Source organism: Chelonia mydas, chromosome 2 (genome assembly GCF_015237465.2).
Source record: "Chelonia mydas isolate rCheMyd1 chromosome 2, rCheMyd1.pri.v2, whole genome shotgun sequence".
In the NCBI taxonomy this organism is placed as follows: Eukaryota; Metazoa; Chordata; order Testudines; family Cheloniidae; genus Chelonia; species Chelonia mydas.
This window is the reverse complement of record NC_057850.1, coordinates 235,575,128-235,585,086: the sequence shown is the minus strand read 5'-3', so window position 1 is coordinate 235,585,086 and position 9,959 is coordinate 235,575,128.

Genomic DNA, 9,959 nt, shown 5'->3' with positions numbered 1-9,959 from the left:
GGGGTTTGGGTGTGTCTCCCAATGCCCTTCACTGCTCTCTGCAAGTCTTTTCTCTATTCGGTTTTGGTTCAAGCAGAGACTGGTTGGGGGGGCGGGTGTTTCATGAGTCAGATAGGTTAGATACTGTGCCTTGGTTCCCCAAGAATACAGAACTGACTAGTATCAGGTCACACAGGAAGTTTGTGGCAGAGCTGGGACCTGAACTGAGATGTACTGAGTTCCAGCCCAGTGCCTTAATCACCAGCTCTTCCTTTCTTGCTGAACTCTGTAAGACTGGAATAATCTCCCCAAGGCAGTAGTAAAAGCTTCGTTACTTGGATCATTTATTAAAATGGACTGAAGAATTCAGAGAACGAGTCTGAAATGGCACTGAGGGTTGAACTGGCTGGGGAATAGGATTTTTCCAACTATTACTTCTGTAAGATGGAGAATGTGAGTGCAAAACAAGAGATAAACATAGTTATTGTGTAATTTTTGTACATGTCTTAACACAGGAGGAGAATATAAGGTCTCTTCATATAGTTCTTAGAAAATATTGCAACTATTTGCCTGAAAGTAGCTTTTTTATAGAAATCCATACTTATCCAGGGAGATACTAGTGTCAAAATGGGGTAATGTGATTTAAAAACAATCAAAAATTTAGAATTATTTTCACCTTACATAGCTCTCTTTCAGCACATTAATTCTACTTGTAAATTTGCACTAATATGCCATAAATAAAGTGCCTATAGTTTACTCTAACCATTCGCCAATCATGGTCAGATAGCATTGAGATTTTGAGTAGGCTCTTTTGACTTGGGTTTGAATCCAAATGGCAGAAAATTATTTGGATGTAACACAGTTAAATCCATCCAAACATGATGCCCACTTAATGAGCTCCAGCAAGGCAGGAGGGAGTTAGCTCTTTTGGACTAAAATAGGATTTGATCTGTTGTAAACCCAATGTAATCAATAGTTTAAGTACTGAAATATTACAAAACTAAGACTTTCCCACTGACTCTTTAATATGGATTGTCAGACATGAAGACAGCAAAGTGAAAAAGAGCAAGTCACAATATTTGACTGTTAAATAGTTAAAAAAAGTACTGTTTCTAGGGTTGCAATTTTGATTGGACATATGCCTGGAGGTTTTATCACATGACATAATCTTTAATTAAAGATTAACCTTTAACTCCTGGAGACTCCAGGACAGTGTTGGAGAGTTGATAACCCTAGCTGTCTCTCTCCATAGACTCATAGCTTCTAAGGCCAGAAGAGACCATCATGATCATCTAGTCCATCGTCCTGCACACTGCAGGCCACAGAGCCTCACCACTCCTGTAATAGTCCCCTAACCTCTGGCTGAGTTCCTGAAGTCCTCAAATCATAACTTAAAGACTTCAAGTTACAGAGAATCCACCATTTACTCTAGTTCAAACCAGCAACTGACCCATGCTCCATGCTGCAGAGGAAAGGGGAAAAAAACAGAGTCTCTGCCAATCTTACCTGGGGGAAAATTCCTTCCCAACCCCAAATATGCAATCAGTTCGACTTCAAACATATTAGACACCTGGAAAAGACTTCTCGGCAATAACTCGGAGCCCTCTCCATCTAGTGTCCCATCTCTGGTCTTTGGAGATATTTGCAAAAAGCAATCGCAGATTGTAGGCAGTCTCATCGTGCCACCCCCCCATAAAAACTTTTCATGCTCAGTCTGGAAACTAGTTAGTCTTTTTGTCCCCGTTACTTCCCTTGAAAGACTGTTCCAGAACTTCACTCCTCTGATGGTTATTAATCTTTGTCTAATTTCTAGCCGAAACTTACTGATGGCCAGTTTATATCCATTTGTTCTTGTGCCAACACTGTTTGTGTTAAAGGCTGAGATAGTTGTAACTTGCACTTGACACACATGTATGTGGCTCTGCCAGCAGGGCTTGTCTGCAGTGTCATGTTGCTAGAAGGCATGGACCTGGAAATGAATGAGTAGAGAGAAGGTGCGTGTCACATAATCGTATAAGAAATTATACCCTGGCCTATTTTAAGCAGAAAATCCAAATGATTTCTATCAGGCACTAAATTAACCCAGTGGGGATTTCAGAGTGTTCCATGCAGGAGATTTCTTTATTCATGAGGATAATTGGATATTGGAGAAACCATCATTAATCGTATCGTGATTTGTAAATGACAGCTCATATGAAAAGGGTTATTGGGGTGTTTGTGTATCTTTACCAAGGCAATTACCCAATTACTTAACTGCAGTAATGTTTTGAAACCCAGTTTTAGGACAGATTTGAGATTCTAAACCAACAGAAGTTTGACTAGTCAAGCAGGAATGATGCTGGCTGCATTGTTCAAAAAGCCTCTCCTGTCACTCAGAATAACGCTGGCTAGCTAAAGGGACATGGGAGAAATAATACCAGGAGAGAAGTATTGAGGGGGGGGATAAAAGAACCGTCCACCTTTAAGAAGGAAACGTGAAAATTAGCCTTGAGTTATAGTCCTCTGGGAATTAAAAAGGGTGTGAATTTTACATCTGCTGAATTTTTCAAGCACTCTTTCCTTTCTGGTGGCAAAAATACATAATTCAAAGACAAAAAAAATTCTGCTGCTGTAAAAAAGTTCGCAAGTTGTGGGTAATTGCATTAGCACACTGAGAAAAGGGAAAGTATGCAAAAAATCCTGATTGGCATTTCTCTGTTTAAAAGGAATTATTTTCCAATACCTGAGCATGCCCAGAGGAGCTAGTCTCTGAGCAGCTGTGAAACAGAACCTTTTTACTTCAGGGTTAGTGCAGGGAGCTCATTAGCACAGCCTCAACCCTCAGCTAAACAGCCTTGTTTGCATATTGAAGCAATAGAATGTGAAGGTGTTAAAAAGGAAGAATTGCAGCCGCTACTCCTGACTGACATGTCTATCTGGGCTCTTGTGTTTACAAGAGAATAACGAAGCTGCCCCAAAGCCCCTACTGGGCCTGATTATTATGCAGAGGCTTCTTAGATTATGTATAATTGATATCCATTTTCCCTCCAGCTAACCAATGGCAGCTCTCAGGAGTAATGCTAATTTTCCTGCATCTTACCAACCAAGCAAACACTGGAAATTGTTATCTTTTTCTATGCTTAATAATTTTTTAAAGACCAAAAATTGACATTTACAGTTTTCAGCAGCACAAATGACTGTACTCTTGGTGAGGGTTTACTGCTTAATAACAACCACTGAATCAAACAGTAGAGATACAGTCAAGGCTGCTGTTAGCATAGTAGTATGTTTATTTATAGTTATATACACTACATATACACACAGCATAGTGTGTGTGTGTAGTTCCCACCTTTTCATGGCTAAGAAATATGGCAGCAACAACTGGGATGAGTAATTAAAGCTTATTTGCTACCATTTCTTTAACAGATCTGCAAAGTGAATTATGCAGGCAAGGACATTCATTCTACTATACTGATTGTTCTCATTTTTATACTTGTCAGTGGTACCTGCAAAGTTATGATTTAGCTAAACCACACACAGGTGTTAAAAATAAATTGAGAAGTGCAGTGGATAGAATTTTGTAAGACTCAAATTGTCCACTGCGTATTCAAACAAAAATTCCCATTGAAGTTTTTCTTGACTAAGAAGCAGCCAAATTTGGCCCTTAGATTACAAATACGTTCTGTTACCATGTTTTTTTGTTTAGATCATTTTCTAATTTTAAAAATTGTTAATAAATAGGATGTTCTTGAAAGTGAAATACTAATATCTTGGGCCAGGGATAAGACAAGTGAGCAAGGTCTGTGTAAGCCTGCTAATGTACTTCAATACTGACCTTCAGCCGCTCTGCTATTTTGGCCCTGGATAGCTCTTGAGCACTGTCAGGCTGTGTCTACACTACAAAGTTTGGTCAACGCAACTTACATCTGCTTACAGCCACTGACTTTTGTAGCTCACTCGGGCACAAGCACATTTGGCTTCTTGCATCAGTGCTGTGTGCTCTCATCAGGAGAGGTTGCATGGATAGAAGAGGTGATGCACCCTGAGTAGATATCCTAGTGTGTGCCATGCTGCTGTATGTTGCAATGCCTTGTGGGACCTTGTTGCAGTGTTTTGTGGGATACCAGCAATTCGCTCAGGAATTTCTGGGAACTAGGGCTGAAGTTCCCACAATGTCACTTTCTCTGCCCCACATTGCATATTCCATCCCATAATTTTCATGCCATTTTTAAAATTCCCACAGTCCCAGGCACTGCTTTTTGCTCTCCGCCATCTCTCTGAAGCATGGACCATGCACAGCTTAGCTCAATAAAACATACATGTTTAGATATTTTAAAACATACAAAAATGTTTGCTGATCCTGTAGTTGTCATACGTCGCGGAGGTAAAAGTCAATGTTCATTTCCTAGAGTGCAGTGGGAGGGGTCAGGGTTCGTGCCATACAGCCGTTTGTATAGGGAGAAGCAACCATGGAGTTTTCCCTGGAATGGAAAGGCTGAGCTCTTTGGACATTTAGCACACATTCTTATCATTCTAATCCCTATTTTAACAATACTATCAGACAGGTGAACCACACTGATTCCAGTTATGTATGTGTCAGGGTTCCCTTGAGGCATGGGGACCTTGGCATGAGCTGGCACCTGGTCTGCCAACATCACAGTGCATTCCAAAACATTAATTTTAATTCCCAGTGATGGTTTTTAAAGTAAAGTGAGGAATCTAAAGTTGATGCCTTTGTTCTTGAAATACATAGATGGGTGCCATTTTAAAATAGGGAATAGAGAGGGGTGAGGAGGGGAGATTTCAGGAATACAAAGGGAAACAAACATGCTTATCAGAAATAATTCATCTATACACTTACCTGCACTCCCTTCCTCTTCAGCAGGAGGCTCATCTGTGCTCACCTGGCAGGACTGATATGACTCCAGTGGAGTTTCAAAGAGCTCCAGGGTCACCACATGTTTTGTGTCCCCCTCCTGCTTCTTGTTGTGCACTTGCAGGGGGTTCCAAACCCTGCTCTCATGAAGTGTCCACAGTCACATTCAGTTTGTTGGTGGGGTCCCTGCCAAGTATGGCCTGCAGTTCATTGTAGAAGTGGTAGGTCGGGGCAGCCCCAGAAATACTGTTGCCCCCCACCCTTGCCTTCTGATTTGATTGCTGAAGTTCCTTGGCTTTCACCAGGCATTGCTGCTTATCCTTGTCATGCTCCAGGTTTATCATCCCTGCATGTAGATATCTATATTCCTTCCATTTTTCCTTAATTGGGCTTGCACAGCCTTTTCGCTCCACAGGCCAAGGAGATCCAGGACTTCTGTCCTGCTCCAGCCAGGAATGCGTCTAGGTGTAGCTCCTACTCTGCACTGAGGCAGCTTGCTCAGATCCTTACAAAGGTGATGGGTAGATATCCTCACCAAGGTGGGCAACCACAAAAAGGTATTTCAAAAATATACTGGGAGGTGTTTTTTTAAGTGTGTGTGCGGGGGTGGCTTTCACTGTTTGTGAACTAGGGGCAGTGGAGTCTCAAGGACAGAGCATTGTGGGACAGCTGTTGGAGGACTGTCGGGATTGACACAGGTAATGTAACATCTATACGCACATTAAATCAATAGAAGTACATTGACTTTGGCTCTGTGTAATTCAGGGAAGTGGTGTTATTGCATCAATGTAACAGGGTGCCTATATTGATGGGAGACAAATTTTGGTTTAGGTAAGTTGAAACAAGTCAACGTAGATCAGCTTGACTTTGTAATGTAGACCAGGCCTTAATTGTGTGGAGATTTTTAGTAACAGACAATCTCAGGCCTGGTCTCCTAGAACAAGGATAAGACCACTAAACTCATTTGCACATGATACCCATCTCTTCCAAGGTGAAGAACTACTTCTCTAATCCATTGTACCACCTAACTGCTGACTGACTTTCAATTCTAATCTTCTCTCAAAGAAAAATGCATGGGGCTGAACCAGGGGGATGTAGAAAGGGTGAGAGTTCCCAAAGTAGGTGTACTAAATATGAACCATTAAAAATTATAAGCATTATCAGCAGACTAAGCTCCAAAATAAATATGCCTAACATACCAAAAGTCTATATGATGCATCTGTCTACTAAAGATCCAGTACAAGACTAGATAATGATAAGGCGGGAGTATCAAAACTTTACCTATCTGACTGCTGCATTGCCAACCTCCCAGAAACCCAAGGGCTGCCCTACACTACAAAAAACTAAGCAGATTGCCGCTACTTCCTTACTGTAATAAAGAGATTCAGAAGATACAGATGCCAGCATGCAATCTTTCATTATTACCAAAGTGGTCTCTACTTATATCAAACTAGAGCATTGCATGTCAGGACCTGTGGTCACTATTGGCTGCTTTAAAGATGAGAGGCCAGATAAGTCAATATGGGACTCCATGTCTGGCCAATGAACCATGTCCTTGCAATAATGTCTTTATCACATGAGCAATCTAAGGAACATCCATTGCATCCCAAATGGAAATAATCCTCTATTGTCCACGTAGCCAGGCTGGGCAACCCAATGGGTATTTTTCATCTCTAAATTCTATATATGTTTCAGTGATCTGCAGAATAGTCAATGATGTTCTTCTGAGGGCTGGTGAGTCACGTAGCACTGATTCTCTTCCTTGTTTCCAGGTAACAAACTTCATTATGAAATCCCTGCAAGCTCTATGGACACTTTTCAAAGACACCATAATAGAGGCCCAACTTAAATGTATACCCCAAATTAAAAAACACAATAAAAGAACTAAAGAAGAGCCACCGTGGCTTAATAACCATGTAAAAGAAGCAGTGAGAGATAAAAAGTCATCTTTTAAAAAGTGGAAGTCAAATCCTAGTGAGGTAAATAGAAAGGAGCATAAACACTGCCAAATTAAGTGTAAAAATGTAATAAGAAAAGCCAAAAAGGAGTTTGAAGAACAGCTAGCCAAAAACTCAAAAGGTAATAACAAAATGTTTTTAAGTACATCAGAAGCAGGAAGCCTGCTAAACAACCAGTGGGGGCCCTGGACAATCGAGATACAAAAGGAGCACTTAAAGACGATGAAGTCATCGCAGAGAAACTAAATTAATTCTTTGCTTCAGTCTTCACGGCTGAGGATGTAAGCTAAGCCATCTTTTGTAGGTGACAAATCTGAGGAACTGTCACAGATTGAAGTATCACTAGAGGAGGTTTTGGAATTAATTGAGAAACTTAACAATAACAAGTCACCGGGACCAGAGGGCATTCACCCAAGAGTTCTGAAAGAACTCAAATGTGAAATTGCTGAACTATTAACTATGGTTTGTAACCTGTTCTTTAAATCAGCTACTGTACCCAATGACTGGAAGATAGCTAATGTAACACCAGTATTTAAGAAAGGCTCTAGAAGTGACCCTGGCAATTACAGACCGGTAAGTCTAATGTCAGTACCAGGCAAATTAGTTGAAACAATAGTAAAGAATAAAATTGTCAGGAACATAGAAGAACATAAATTGTTGCACAGAAGTCAACATAGTTTCTGAAAAGGGAGATCATGTCTTACTAATTTCTTAGAGTTCTTTGAGGGGGTGAACAAACATGTGGGCAAGGGGGATCCAGTGGACATAGTGTATTTAGATTTCCAGAAAGCTTTTGACAAGGTCCCTCACCAAAGGATCTTATGTAAATGAAGTTGTCATGGGATAAAAGGGGAGATCGTTTCATGGACTGAGAACTGGTTAAAAGACAGGGAACAAAGGGCAGGAATAAATGGTAAATTTTCAGAATGGAGAGGGGTAACTAGTGGTGTTCCCCAAGGGTCAGTCCTAGGACCAATCCTATTCAACTTATTCATAAATGATCTGGAGAACGGGGTAAACAGTGAGGTGGCAAAGTTTGCAGGCGATACTAAACTGCTCAAGATAGTTAAGACCAAAGCAGACTGTGAAGAACTTCAAAAAGATCTCACAAAACTAAGTGATTGGGCAACAAAATGGCAAATGAAATTTAATGTGGATAAATGTAAAGTAATACACATTGGAAAAACCCCAACTATACATACAATATGATGGGGGCTAATTTAGCTACAATTAATCAAGAGAAAGATCTTGGAGTCATTGTGGATAGTTCTCTGAAGATGTCCACGCAGTGTGCAGCAGCAGTCAAAAGAGCAAACGGGATATTAGGAATCATTAAAAAAGGGTTCAGAGTAGCAGCCGTGTTAGTCCGTATACGCAAAAGGAACAGGAGTACTTGTGTCACCTTAGAGACTAACAAATTTATTTGAGCATAAGCTTTCGTGAGCTATAGCTCACTTCATCAGATGCATGCAGTGGAAAATACAGTAGGGAAATTTTATATACACAGAGAACATGAAACAATGGGTGTTACCATACACACTGTAACGAGAGTGATCAGGTGAGGTGAACTATTACCAGCAGGAGGGGGGGGAACCTTTTGCAGTGATAATCAAGGTGGGCCATTTCCAGCAGTTGACAAGAATGTGTGAGGAACAGTGAGGGAGGAGGGGGTAATAAACATAGGGAAATAGTTTTACTTTGTGTAATGACCCATCCACTCCCAGTCTTTATTCAAGCCTAATTTAATGGTGTCCAGTTTGCAAATTAATTCCAATTCAGCAGTCTCTTGTTGGAGTCTGTTTTTGAAGTTTTTTTTGTTGTAATATTGCCACTTTTAGGTCTGTAATCGAGTGACCAGAGAGATTGAAGTGTTCTCTGACTGGTTTTTGAATGTTATAATTCTTGACATCTGATTTGTGTCCATTTATTCTTTTACGTAGAGACTCCTGTTTGGCCAATGTACATAGCAGAGGGGCATTGCTGGCACATGATGGCATATATCACATTGGTAGATGCGCAGGTGAACGAGCCTCTGATAGTGTGGCTGACGTGATTAGGCCCTACAATGGTGTCCCCTGAATAGATATGTGGACACAGTTGGCAACGGGCTTTGTTGCAAGCATAGGTTCCTGGATTAGTGTTTTTGTTGTGTGGTGTGTGGCTGCTGGTGAGTATTTGCTTCAGGCTGGGGGGGCTGTCTGTAAGCAAGGACTGGCCTGTCTCCGAAGATATGTGCGAGTGATGGGTCGCCCTTCAGGATAGGTTATAGATCCTTGATGATGCGCTGGAGAGGTTTTAGTTGGGGGCTGAAGGTGACGGCTAGTGGCGTTCTGTTATTTTCTTTGTTGGGCCTGTCCTGTAGTAGGTAACTTCTGGGTACTCTTCTGGCTCTGTCAATCTGTTTCTTCACTTCAGCAGGTGGGTATTGTAGTTGTAAGAACACTTGATAAAGATCTTGTAGGTGTTTGTCTCTGTCTGAGGGGTTGGAGCAAATGCGGCTGTATCGTACATCAGCAACCACACACCACACAACAAAAACACTAACCCAGGAACCTATCCTTGCAACCTGTTGCCAACTCTGTCCACATATCTATTCAGGGGACACCATCATAGGGCCTAATCACATCAGCCACACTATCAGAGGCTCGTTCACCTGCACATCTACCAATGTGATATTTGCCATCATGTGCCAGCAATGCCCCTCTGCCATGTACATTGGCCAAACTGGACAGTCTCTACATAAAAGAATAAATGGACACAAATCAGACGTCAAGAATTATAACATTCAAAAACCAGTCGGAGAACACTTCAATCTCTCTGGTCATTCGATTACAGACCTAAAAGTGGCAATTCTTCAACAAAAAACTTCAAAAACAGACTCCAACGAGAGACTACTGAATTGGAATTAATTCGCAAACTCGACATCATTAAATTAGGTTTGAATAAAGACTGGAGTGGATGTGTCATTACACAAAATAAAACTATTTCCCTATGTTTATTTTCCCCCCCTACTATTCCTCACACATTCTTGTCAACTGCTGGAAATGGCCCACCTTGATTATCACTCTAAAAGGGTTATTTTCTCTCTCTCTCTCCTGCTGGTAATAGCTCACCTTACCTGATCACTCTCGTTACAGTGTGTATGGTAACACCCGTTGTTTCATGTT